Source organism: Dendropsophus ebraccatus, chromosome 1 (genome assembly GCF_027789765.1).
Source record: "Dendropsophus ebraccatus isolate aDenEbr1 chromosome 1, aDenEbr1.pat, whole genome shotgun sequence".
In the NCBI taxonomy this organism is placed as follows: Eukaryota; Metazoa; Chordata; class Amphibia; order Anura; family Hylidae; genus Dendropsophus; species Dendropsophus ebraccatus.
This window is the reverse complement of record NC_091454.1, coordinates 122,056,768-122,071,085: the sequence shown is the minus strand read 5'-3', so window position 1 is coordinate 122,071,085 and position 14,318 is coordinate 122,056,768.

Genomic DNA, 14,318 nt, shown 5'->3' with positions numbered 1-14,318 from the left:
AGTGCTAAACCTTTGGGAGGGGTAGCTGTCCTCTGAGGAAACCTTGTCCACGCCTGGGATCCCTCTTCGCTAGTTTAAGGACAGTAACCACAGCTAGGTACTGACCCCAGTAGAACAAATAGCTTGAAGCTGATGTATCCTACTGTCTGCTATTCTGGTAGGTCTCGGAAAGTCTGCTACGCCCAGTTGAAGAAGCCTCGGGCTCCTACTACCCAACCTGGCACTCGGTGAACTGGTTAGGGCAGAAGGCAGTCAGATAGCACTCTAAACATGATTACGAGTATTCCTTACTGTTCAACCCTTGGACAAGGCCCCCAAGACGCATCCCTATTATCTTCTCTTTACCAACTACTTCTATTTACCTGTCACCTGCACCTGCTCTTAAAGTTACTACTTCCATTGTATTGTATTGCACTGAAGATTTACTGAAGTAAACTGTTCATATATTTAAGTGCTGGACTTACACCTACACTTGGTCTGTCCTCTCTATCAGGCGCAGTGCCTGTTTGTCCTGGGGTTGGTTCAAACACCACTCCTGGCCACCATGACAAGTGCCCAAGTGACCCCACACCCACCTAGCCGCCATAACACTGCATAGCTAGCATGAAATACAGCACATAGACTTTAGTGTGCGTATTTAATTCACATAATGGATAAAAGTAGCACATGCTGAATTTTAAAAATATGCACATATTTCCTAAGGCCATGTGACTAACCCTAGGCATTAACAATAGCTCTGTATTATGTACTGCAACACAAAAACACTATACGGACTTAAAATATGCTTGTATGAAACCGACATAAGAGAGTATTGCCTAGCAACTGCCCACTCATCCCTGAACTTGGAGCTGCTATGGTGACGTCCTTAAAACTACTGAGATGATGTCTTATAGTGCTTTCTACCTGCATGTACAACACATCACATACATAATGTACAGGCTGTGATTGCAGCACTTCAAGCAGGAGCAGGGCAGTTTCTAGGCCATTTTGGCAACAGGGCGACTATAAAAAAGCGCGCCCCCCCCCCCCCCCCCTACACCTCCTCTGGAGCGGGCGCAGGTCCCACTGAATTTACTAAAGCCGTGTTTACGCTATGTTTTTGCACTTGTGTGCATTTATTTTTATTCGTTTTTCTATTGACTTCCATTATTTAAAAAAACGCATCTGCTTTTTTAATGTACACAAAAACGTGGTAGACAAAATTTTTGTGTACGTTAAAAAAAGGATGCGTTCTGAGATGATTGACAGGAAAAGAGGCTTCTAAGTGACCTCTTTTCCTGTCAGTCATCCTGCAGGGCTCCCTGACAGTGACTAGTCACAGCCCAGATGACTAGTTCCTGGCTCTTTGCTTGTTTCATGCGCCAAAATAATAGTCTTAATTTCAGCAGCTAAATGTTCTACAGAAGACAGAGAACACAAGGCAAGGGAGCGTTTTGGCATCTTCTGGGCACCGCTAGTAGCGTTACCGGGGACAATCTAAGTTGATGGTTTACTTTATCTTTTACAAGTCTATGGCACTATACATTCTTCCAGCAGAATGAAAATTCGCCTCAAGAATGGAGCGCCATACACTGTAATAGAAATCAGTATCGCAGCAGATTTCACTGTGAAACTCGCAGCGTCAAACCTACTGCACATGTGGTGTGTGTGGATGTTCCCTTATAAACCTATGGTAAGTTCCAGAACCAGAACTGGATGTTGCAGCTGTATCTTTTTTTTTTTCCAGGCTGCCTTAATCAACAGCTGCACCATACGTGTCTGGTTCTGGTACTTACTGTAAAGGTAGCTGCACACTTACTGCATTCACAGTGGATTTCACGCTGTGAGTTAGCAGCAAAATCCGCTGTGAATCCTGGTAGTGTGATTTTCAATGGGGTTACATACCCGCAACAGAATTTACATCTTGCTGCAAGTATGTAACCCGGCTCCTTTAAAACCCCGCCCGCCACTCAGCATACATTACCTGCTCAGTGCCGCGGTTGTATGTGAGTCTCCCATCAGTCCTGCTCAGCCAATCAGTGACTGCAGCGCGGCCGTGCACTGATTGGCTGAGCGGGACCGACCGAGTAAATGTATGCTGCGGGCAGTAGGGCTTAAAGGGGCAGAGTTACATATGCGCAGGGGAATGTAAATTCTGCTGTGGATATGTAACCCTATTGAAAATCACACTACCAAACTCACAGCGTGAAATCCGCTGCAAATCCGGTACATGTGAAGCTACCCTAAGTTCTCTCATCTCTAGTATATATACAGACAGATCATACTTACATACATTTATATATATATATATATATATATATATATATATATATATATATATATACACACACACACACACTAGTATACTACACAGTATGGACATCACACATACATAGAATATTAGTAGCACATTATACATACCATAGGACATCACACATACATAGAATATTAGCATCACACTATACATACTATAGGACATCACACATACATAGAATATTAGCATCACACTATATGAACGATAGGACATCACACATACATAGAATATTAGCATCACACTATACATACTATAGGACATCACACATACATAGAATATTAGCATCACACTATACATACCATCGGACATCACACATGCCTTTCACATTGAACTCTTAACTTTTTGTAGCTGGGTGCAGTCTAGGAAGGGTTAAACCATCAGGCAGAGGTCCTATGCTAGTAACCCTCCCCCACCCCCTCCTCCTGACTGAAGCTGCAGAGGCTCCTGAGCTAAGGTAGAAAGGATGAAGAAGATGAGAAAGTATAGACTGTGGGGTATAAAGCTGACCATCACCCTCCACCCCCACCCCACAATTACATACACCCCAACACTATACTGCTGATCCCCCACAGTGACCCCCCCCTCTCCCCCTCCCCCTGCAGACAGCAGCAGCACTTACATAGACTCTCTCTTCACCCTTGTTCAGGCCGGGTCGGGGGAGGAGACGCTGTCACACAGGAGCTGCTGCCTGTGTGCTGGATGATCAGTAGAGCCGCAGGGGGAATGTGGGGAAGCCCCTGCTGCCTCCTCTATCCTCTTCCCTGTACACAGACCACAAAGGAGCCCCCAGGAGCCAGGTACTGTGTGTGTGGGCGCTCTGAAGTCCGAGCCTGCTGCCTGTGTGCAGAATGTCACTGCTTCTGAGTGAGGAGGGGGAGGGCGCCCCCTAGCTGTCATCGCCCCATGCAGTGGCCCGGCCTGCACGGTGCTAGAATCAGCCCTGAGCAGGAGCACCAAAATGGTGGCGGGGGTGCAAGAGTAACACTTGTTGGAATATGGTTTTTATGCTGCTCCCACCCTATAGAGAATTTCTGTTAACTACTACAAACCTTTTATTAAGGGATATGCTTGGTATTGTAAATGTACATATCTTACTATGAATTTTAATTACATTTTTCATATTGCAATTCAATGTCCAAAATATTGCTCTATTCAGCCGATTTCCTAGAACTCTGTGATATTTACTGGTAGTGGTGATCACTGATCATATAAAGTAGCATACCAAAAACTAGCCAAGGAAGAAATGTTGACTATCTCAATTGACCCTATTGTCAAAATGTTGTAATTCCCAAAGGAAAATGTTCTACAGGAAACCAAGCAAATCAGCAAATGAGTTCCTGTATATTACTGAACAAGGTATATATCAGGAGGTTATCAGAATATATATATATATATATATATATATATATATATATATATATTAAAGTTATCATGCTTTAAAACAAAACTATACTTACTTGTATCTAGGTCCTTTCTCCTGAGGGCAGCATTTTAGTCTTATGCTGGCTGAGAAAAAGAGACCAAGCACAGGAAGTCCCAGCCAGTACACAGAGTCATGGCTTAAAACGCCTGTCAATCACATGACTGCCTTGTCTGTGAGTGCACAGATGACCATGACTTCCTGAGTTTGATCTCTGTTTTTATACCAGCACAAGACTAAAAAAACTGCCTTCAGGACACTGGACCTGAATTTTGTGTTCCATATTACACAGTATATATTCACATATGTACATGTACACACATACACACCAGTCAGACTATTGCTTTCAGATGAGAGGGGTGGTTGGTGACCTAGATAATAAGCTATCATCAATGGCAGAGAAAGAGACGTATATCAGGAGAAGGAAGCAAGATTGCTGAATGAATGCAAAAATATTTAACTGGATGAGCCCTACACATTTAAAGTTAAGATAGAAATACCTCTTTAAGGACATTTCCAGAATGAAAAAAAAAATAACGATACACTCATCAGACTTTGACTGATGGCTCGTGTACACAACTGTGTAATTAATCTGTGATTAATTTGTAATATGTTTACACCAGGATTTGGTGCAGTTTATGCCAAAAACATAATTCGTTACTAAAAATTTTTTTAGAACAAAATAAGAAAATAAAAGTTTTGCACCAAGTGAGTGGGGTGTGACTTCACAGGGCTTACTTGAGCCAAAAGAGCACACTTTTTCCTGAAAATTAAGCCAATTTATTAATAGTGTAAAACTAGCCACTTTTACAGATGCCTTGAATTTTCAAACCCCCTGAGCCACAGTAGACTATTTACAGAAGACTATTTGGGGAATTTATTGCATCAAGACCAGTGTATCTGTACGCTGGTATTAAAGGGGTATTTCGGATGGCAGATTTTTTTTAAAGTTGCTTGGGACACACTGAAAATAAATAAATTACATACGTACCTAATTGCTGGAGATAGGACACTTCTGCAGCTGCTGAATGGCTGAGCAGGCCATCACTGCTCAGATGAGTTTATCTCAGCAAAAAGCAGCCAGAGTTCTCACCAGTCAGGGGACCGTATGACATCACAGGGGGCGCCCAGAAGAAGTGAGGTAGGTAAAGGCCCCGTTACAGCCAATAATCTTATGGTGTAATAGAAGGCAACAATCATCCAACATGAACGATGTCGGCTGATCGTTGCTGTTGTTTGTCTTTCAACATGTTAAAAGACAAACAACCAGGATAGCAATGATCTGCTGCCATTGCTCTATGGAATAGGGGTGGCAGCATCAGGCCGCTGCTATCCTCTATGGGCTGCCCGGACAATCTAGCGATCACCCGGGAAAATGCATCCGTTTTTTTTTACTGTTTTTTTGTAAAAGGAAATAACGGTTTGCAAAAACGTAGTGTGAACCCGGCCTTATTCTTTATTTTCAGTGTGTCCCCAGCAACACAAAATCTGTTATCCACAATACCCGTTTAACTAAATCTCTGCCTCTGCATCCTGTGCCAGATTTATTGGGGTCTCTCTATAAATCTGGTGCATCTGAAGCTGGCATGCAGCTGTTTTAAGCAATGGAAAAAATGTACATACAAATTATCACTGAAGATAAATTACCACCTCTGAATTACATATAAAACCTCAGGTATACTTACATAGCAATCTGGACATAGATTAAGGGTGGGTTCACACGTAACTGATCCAAAGTGGATTTCACGATACGAGTTTGCAGTGAAATCCACTGCAGATCCTTAACTGTCATTCTAAATAGGATTACATACGCACAGCAGAATTTTCATCCTACTGTGAGTACGTAAACGCCAGTCCCCTTAACCTCTGGAGGCCCGTTGCATACTGTACATTACCGGTCCACGCTCCGGCTTGCTTCAGGGGCTCCCGTCATCCTGATGTCCCGCATCAGTAGCTGCGGCGGGGCAACGCACTGATTGGCTGAAGGGGACATTAGGATGCTGGAAGCCCCCGAAGCAAGCTGAAGAGTGGACTGGTAATGTAATGTATTCACGTTTTTGTATTTCAGGTTTTTCACATGTCACTCTCTGCTCCTTTACAGCACCTCCTTGGCCTCCAGCTGTCTTCTTGACAAGCAATGAAGTCTTGCTCAAAGAGCTCAGCCTTTCAATCAGAGCAGCTGGAGGTGGAGGAGGGCATTGTACAGTAGCAGTGGAGCGGTGCAGCCTATGACTGTATCCATGTTTTTCAGGCAGTCGGCTGCATTCACCTTCTCCAGGTAGCGGGAATTAAATGCCAATCGTTCATCTCTAAAAGCAACAATAAATGTATTAATAGAGCTGTATTTATATCATACAGGGGCAGATTAACTTTACCATAGGCCCCGGGCTGCTCATCAAGCCTGGGCCTCCCATGCCCACTGTAACTGTGGCAGCATTAGCGTGGTGTTCATAGTACAGGATAGATAATGTCATGCTGCCCTGATTTGTGCAAAACTGCAGTTAAAAAACAGCGATTTTTTGCAAATCATGACAGAACTGTAGACAGGAGACAATACACCACTGAAAGTATAAGTCTGATTGGTTGGTCATGGGCCCACCAGGAGCTCAGGGCCCCGGGCTACTGCCCGAAACTGACCTATTATAATCCGCTACTGATATCATAAGCTATTATTTATAGACAACAACAATGCTGAACAAAGATTTTATTACAAGTAAAACTTTTCTGCTAGCATTGCAGCAGTTATAATGCTATAATGATCTTTAAGAAATCTGGATTTTAGTTTCATGTATGTATAATCAATAGCACTAGGGATGAGTGAACTTTTGAAAAGTTCGATTCGGTTCGATCCAGCGAACTTTCGTAAATTTCGGATCGGTCCGAACAGAACCAAAAACGAACCTTGCTCTAACGGCTGAATAATTGCAGCTACAATAGTGGGAGTGTGATAGGGTATAGTTTTGTTTAGTTGCAGTTGATATTACAATGAAAAAAAGTGGGGAAAAAATTTCCAAAAATAATGAGAAAAAAAAATAATAATAATAATAATAGGAATAAAATTAATAAAATATAGTGAATCAAAGTGCCAAAATAGTAAAAAAAATATTGGAAAAAAAAGTTTTACAAGGAGGATGCAGCAGCACTTGATTGCACCCAGGCCAGTATTGTTGAGAAGAGACAAGTCGAGAACCAGGAGGAGGCAGCAGTAGATTGCTCGCCTCTCAGTCCAGTATTGTTGAGAAGAGACAAGTTGAGCAGCAGGAGGAGGCAGCAGTTGATCGATTCCAGGCCAGTATTATTGAGGAGAGGCTACTTGAGGAGGATGAGGCAGCAGTTGATCGATTCCAGGCCAGTATTATGGAGGAGAGGCTACTTGAGGAAGATGAGGCAGCAGTTGATTGATTCCAGGCCAGTATTATTGAGGACAGGCTACTTGAGGAGGATGAGGCAGCAGTTGATCGATTCCAGGCCAGTATTATTGAGGAGAGGCTACTTGAGGAGAATGAGGCAGCAGTTGACCGATTCCAGGCCAGTATTATGGAGGAGAGGCTACTTGAGGAAGATGAGGCAGCAGTTGATTGATTCCAGGCCAGTATTATGGAGGAGAGGCTAATTGAGGAGGAGGAGGCAGCAGTTGATTGAGTCCAGGCCAGTCTTATCGAGGAGAGGCTACTTGAGGAGGATGAGGCAGCAGTTGATCGATTCCAGGCCAGTATTATTTAGGAGAGGCTACTTGAGGAGGAGGCAGCAGTTGATTGATTCCAGGCCAGTATAATTAAAAACAGACTACTAGTGATCAGGGGCGGATTAACTTTACTATAGGCCCCCGGCTGTTCACCAAGCCTGGGCCCCCCCACCCCACTGTAACTATGGAAGCACTAGCCTGGCGTTCATAGTACAGGATAGATAATGTCATGATGTCCTGATTTGTGCAAAATTGCCATAAAAAAACTGATTTTTTGCAAATCATGGCAGAAGTGTAGCCAGGAGACAGTACACCACTGAAAGTATAAGTCTTTTTGGGTGGTCATGGGCCCCCCAGGAGCTCAGGGCCACGGGCTGCCGCCCAAAACGCCCCTATTATAATCCACTACTGCTAGTGATGATTATATTTCTATTTTTGTTCCTCGGCTTACAAAGTTCTGACAAACTAAATCTACTTACTCCTACGAAGCAGGTTCACTGGCCATGATACAATTGCATCTAGGGGGTCACATGATTCTTTTGAGAAACAAAATAACAAATGTATCATTCTTTTGTTCCTGTGTGTATATGCCAAGGTTATTTCTGCATTTTGTGTATGTCCACATCTGAAGAGTGAAAGGAATTCACTTAATTAGCTTATTTAGAACTGTGAAGGCAAATCGATGGAGGCAGATATGGTTATCGATAAATCACTCATCGAAATTTATGGACTAATCTTAGAAGTGAGTATTTGATAACGCCTTGCCATTAATGAGTTAATAAATGTTGACATAGGTGGAGTTCTAACAGCTTACCGCTTTTTGGCTTATCATTGTGAGTCTGAGAAGCGATGTGTGTGACAGTCACTTGATGTATTTTTTTAGAGTTAGAGTACAAATTAAATGTACAGGTCTGGTCTTCGAATATATCAGATATTTGTTCTCAATAATGCTTACAGTCTGTCCCGGTACTTTACATTGCTTCATTTTATATATGTTGTTAAAGGCTCTTTCCTTCCTAATTTATCAATTACAAGTTAGTCATGAATGATCTTTATTTATGACGAAGCTAAATGGTTATTATGGATTTTTGCCCCCACCCATTGCCCTGTGTGACTACATTGGTCACCATACATTGCTGATAGTAGTTCACATCCCTACGAATGTGTGTAATTCCTATGGCTTGCCCATAAGGGTTAGCTCTAAATCGCACTATACATTTATATTTGTTAGGGTACAAACACACCGTATACGCAGCAGATACGCAGCAAATACGCAGCAGATCTGCAGCAGATTTGGTGGTGCAGATTTGATGCTGTGTTCAGTTATTTAGATCTAATCTGCTGCGTATTTGTTGTGTATTTGCTGCGTATCGCAGCAGTAAATAGGCTGCGTATACGGTGTGTGTGTTTGTACCCTTAGGCTATGTGTCTGTGTGAAACATAATGCAATGTATTTCCAATTGTAGCCAATGTGCCGCTAATTATGTTTGATTCGCTATATTTCTGTAATATCTCTTCCAGGAATTTTCTTTGTTTGATCACATGTTGCTGAGAAACGAGGGTGTGACTTATGGTTTGTGTTAGCGAGCTGCCCGTGCTGCTAACTCACTCCCCCATCCCCCCTCCGGATTGTGGTGTCAAATTCACTATTACGTTATGTTTGAAATATTTGAGGCTTACACTATGACCACATGATGGGAGTAGTTGTGTACTGTGTATATGATATGGGCCGGCAGCAGACATCATGGAGGGAGAGGGAGGAGGGAGGGAGTTAGCAGCACGGGAAGCTCCATAACCCACCCACATAAGTGACGTCATATTTAGTCAGCAACATTGCCTCTAACAAGGAAAAAGCCTCGACTAGCTATTACCTTACCAAGCGAGCATTGTTTGCAAGAGGTTTATATTATTTATTTATCTTTTTATTAAGGTCCCTGCTCGGCCACTGCGCCTGGGTACACAAGCCGGCTAAGGTGGAGTGCCGCATGGAGGGAGGTTGCCCGGATTGTGTACCCAGGTTGGGACAAGCATAGTAGATTACAGAAGTTGATCATTGGTAAGTTATTTACCCACTATGTCAAACAAGAAACTCTACTGTTATGGTCACCTGACGCTCATATATTACTAATGTCTGTACGTTTTTTGCTTTCAGCCAAACATGTGGAGACCAGGTGGTCCAGTGTGAAGGACAGATTCATCAGGGAGCGACGGCAGCTGATAAGGCGTGGGGCCTCACAAGAAGAACTCGGCTCTTTGCGTTTTGCCCCAATGCTGCGTTTCATTTTTAATGCCAGCAGACGGCGCCAGTGAGTGTGTGTCTTAATTGCATCTGTCCATGCTAGGATCAGATGATGTCAGTATTAGTTCAGTCTGTTATGTGTGCAGACATATAGACATGTGTTATGTAGACAGAGATTATATACATCGAGCTTCCTGCAGGGGGACCTATATATTTCTGGAACTGAATAATAATAAAGTTACTAACAATAATGCTCCCCCTGCTGTATGTACACTCAATATTCTTTATAAATGCAGCGTGCCCTAACTGGATACTAAAAATTGTTTAATAAGTCGATGATGTAAGACCTAACTGGAGTTCGATTTAGCTACAAACGGACAGGATAAATGGCGACAAATGTGCCCCAATGATTACATATGACCTAACAATGTCCCACTCATTTCTCAAGTGAGATTTTTAGGAAGCCAAGGGCTAATTAGCGCAAGATGTGAGAATAAATTACTATTTCTTTGCAGACATATTATTTTCCCTGAGCATCATTTTTGGGGAGCAGTGTGAGAATGTTGATCAATAGTCTAGATTATGTGCAAAGGTAAGGCTAACACCAGGGGCGTAACTAGAAATGGCTGGGCCCCATAGCAAACTTTTGATTGGGCCCCCCCCCCCCCCCACGACTGACCACTAAACGTCAAGTGAAGTCATAACTACACAACTGCTAGCTCTGGTCAGGTGTGCTTGCAGTTAAAGGGACATTTGCAAAACCCAGGAGACCAGTAGGGCCACCCGGTGCTGCAAATGATGACGGCTCAGGGGGCCCAGTTTATTGCAGGAGCAGGCCATGGGGCCCCCTGATGCGGCGGGCCCCATAGCAGCCGCTATGGCTGCTATAGTGGTAGTTACGCCCCTGGCTAACACATTGGACATACTGGATAAAAAAGGACACAAAAAGCCTAAGTAAAATCCTGCATTGGATGCATATTGGTTCTTGAGAATTGTTACAATGTTGCTAACATGTTTGTAATAACAGATTTTGTCCACTGTTCATTTGTCAGCAGAGATGAAGAAGCTCAACAAACAGCAGAGGCCTCATCATATGAAGAGAATAAAGAACCTCATCTGACGGAGGCACGCACCATGACTCCACCACCAAGAGACCAAGAGGGCCCTGTTGAGCCTGGGCAGGGAGACAAACATCTGGCTTGACGTTAAAGAATAAATTGTGGGCGTCCTGCCTGCATTCCCTCTTATACTAAGGTTGTTGTTGGCATAAATGATTGTGATTAGTGGTCACACAGCCTCTGCCCCCCCCCCCCCCCTCAACCACTATCCTGTGCTTTATACTATTTCGAGCATGTAATAAAGATATTTTGTGATATATCAGTGTTTGACTATTTTCTGGATATCACAAGTTTTTTACTTCCTATCTCTGCCTATCTCTCTCTCCCTCTCTCCACCTCCCTGTAAATATCTACTTGTTTGCCTATCTATCTATGTGCTTTCCCTCCCTAACTAGCACGGAGCTCCTCTCTCTCTGCAGTCTAGACACACAATGAGAAAGAGCATGGACGCTCAGGCACTTCCTGTTCCTGTAGTGACGTCACACACCTTGATATTCACATAATAAAAGGATAAAAGGGATTATAGGAGTAATAATTCCTTATACCCTCTTCCATTCTGTGAAAACAATACAGTTTTGCGACGCCGTTGCGGTTTTAACGAACTTCGTCACAAACCTTTTGAAAGTTCGGTTCGGTACCGAACCGAACCTTTTGCAAAGTTCGTAACGAATCTGGTTTGTAACGGTTCGGTTCGCTCATCCCTAAATAGCACGTATAATGTGTTGTATGTTTATAATCTACAAGCATTTAACTTATCTGAACTTAGAGATAATGGAAAATATTGCTGGTCTCTTGTTCTCTGTTCACATTACCTCCTTTTAAGGAAACATAAAGAGAATGTGCAGAAGAGATGCTCAGGATCTACAGCTTCTAACTCTACAGACTCTGCGTCTATGGGTGTCCTCCATATTCAGAGATTTCAGAAAAGTCTTTCATGCTATCAGGTCTTCAGATATTGAGGTCTAAAATGAAACTCATGCTCTGCCATCTGCAAAATGCAGCAGGTTATCAAAGAATGAACATTATAAACCCGCTATGCCTTCACTGCGCTGCAAGAGGATTTTCATTAGTCCATCAGCCAAACATTAGACCACTTATACAGTAAGTGGAAATGCACAGATTTGAGTGTGTACTATTTTACTTTGATCGCCTGTATGATGGTAACATGCTTAAAAACATTGTGTGAATACATAAACATTTCTGTTCTGGTTTACTTCACTCATAATGTCCTTTAGATAGCTTAGACATTTTTTATGCTTACTCTAATAAAGCAACCCTGATAGTATACAATAGTTGTTTGGTTCAAACCTGTATGAGGTAGATATACTTTATGTCATTCAATTACTTGTTATGTGGTCCTGAAAACGCAAGTGTGTAATCACAATAAATTGATAAAAATGGACGCTTTTAACAATAACTGTTCATTGAAATTAGGGATGGTCCGAACCGAGTTCGTACGGAGTTCGTACGAACCAGAACCATCCGTAATGATTACCGCAGCCTGCCCGCTCCGTGCAGCGGGCGGATCCATCGGGAGGAACACCTGGAAAACTGGGATACAGCCATAGCCATAGGCTGTATCCCAGTTTTCCAGGCGGTCCTCCCACTGTATCCGCCCGCTGCAGGGAGCGGGCAGACAGCGGTAATCTGATGCCGAGCGTTCGGGTTCAGCCGAACCCGAACCTCAGCGGGTTCGGACCATCCCTAATTGAAATTTAAAGTGTCACTGTTGTTATAACTTTTAAAATCTAAATCAGCAGTAGATGTGATATAAAGCAAGTTTGCAATTTACATTCATTATTATTTTATTTTTTTTAGTTATCGTGGAAAACACTGCACTTCCTGTTTTCTGACTGTTTTTTTTCTCCAAAAACAGGAAACAATCAGAAAACAGGAAGTCCTGTGTATCCCAGGCCATCTGAGCGCTCACAGAGGCAGTCATGTGATTGATGGACACATTGAGCCGTGACTCTCTGTACTGGTTGGTATTCCAGTGTTTAGTCTGTTTTTTTCAACCAGCACAAGTCAGAAAAATCTGCCTTCTGGAGACTGGACCTGGATTTCTGGTTAGTAAAGCTTTGTTTTACAGCATGATAACAACAAAAAATAATAATGAATGTATATTGCAAACTTGCTTTATTTCACATATACTGTAGATTTGGACAGTAACACTTTAACTTATCGTGTTAGTCAACTGACATAACATTATTGTTAGGATTAGTCGCTCAGAAGACAGGGAAAAGACACAGACAGTGGATCCTGCACTTAACTCTGCCCACTGTCCCTGCCTACTCGCCACGATCTGCCCTAAATGGCCTGGATAGGTGGAACAAATAATGCAGACAAGACATTCAAACACAATGAAGAGGCATCAACTGACTGGGTCACAATAAATAGGCAGCGCAGTACAGAAACAAAATACAAAAGCGAAGTCACAGGCTAAGATAATAGTCAGGGCTAGCAGCGAACAAGGATTGTCAGGAAACAGAGCAAGTTAGAAAATCGCAAAAGACACAGTGGCAGATAGAGACAAGCTCAATAATTTGCTAGGGACAAGCAGACACAGCAACCTCTTATAGGAGACCAGGAACCCAGTGCAGAAGGCGATTGGCCCACACACAGAACAGAAACAGCAAGGAAAACGGAGAAACCAAATGTTAAAACCGAAATAGAGGTTAACCATAAAGTGGCCAGAAAGAACTCAGCAGAGCAGGCATGTACATATGTGGCAGGGAAAACAATAAGCAGAACAGAAGGTGTAAGACAATATTTAGACAGAGCTGAGGATGCAACCAAAAATAAACACAAATTCAAGGCCAAATGCGCAGTCTTGGTCATATCTTACCACCCAGGGACTGTGCCAAGGTCCCAACAGGTGCAGTCATACCAATTATCGTCTGGATAGTAGTTAGCTATGTATAGTAGAGTATTTTTTTTTATATTAAACATATATATCTGGACTTAAAGATTTTACTGCACTATCCCTCTCTTCCCCAACTTGGTGCCCTTATGTTGATCAAACTGTTCAAAAAAAAGTTAGGTTCGAGTCGAACATTTCAATTTTCTTAAACCGAACATTTTACTGTTTGTTTGAGTTCGCGTTTGAGTTCAAGTTTGAGCCAGCAAATCAGTGCATAGCACATAGAAGTGTCAGAGACTTCATTGTTGAGGTGTAGGGGTCTCATTGGCTGCTAAAATCACATGACCATCTCATATAGAACTCAGTGTGATGCGTTCTGAATGCCATTCTCAGCTCACTCACTGTGCTGTATAGACTGCTGTCTGACTGTCTGCTTGCTTGCTGCTATTTAGCTCAGTAAGATAGATAGTTAGTGGGGTGTTTAGCAAGCTCAGGGACAAGCTTAGACTAGCATTTTCCTGTCCATAGACAGCAATACTTATGTTTGGTATTGCTGACTGCATCTTGGATTAGCCAATTTCTACATAGTGGCCAAAAGTGTATTTAAGCTTACATAGGCTTTTATAATTTCATAGTTATCTTTAAAAAAAATTCTCCACATCTCTTAGACCCAGTAATTAATTCTACATAGGATTTGTGAAGT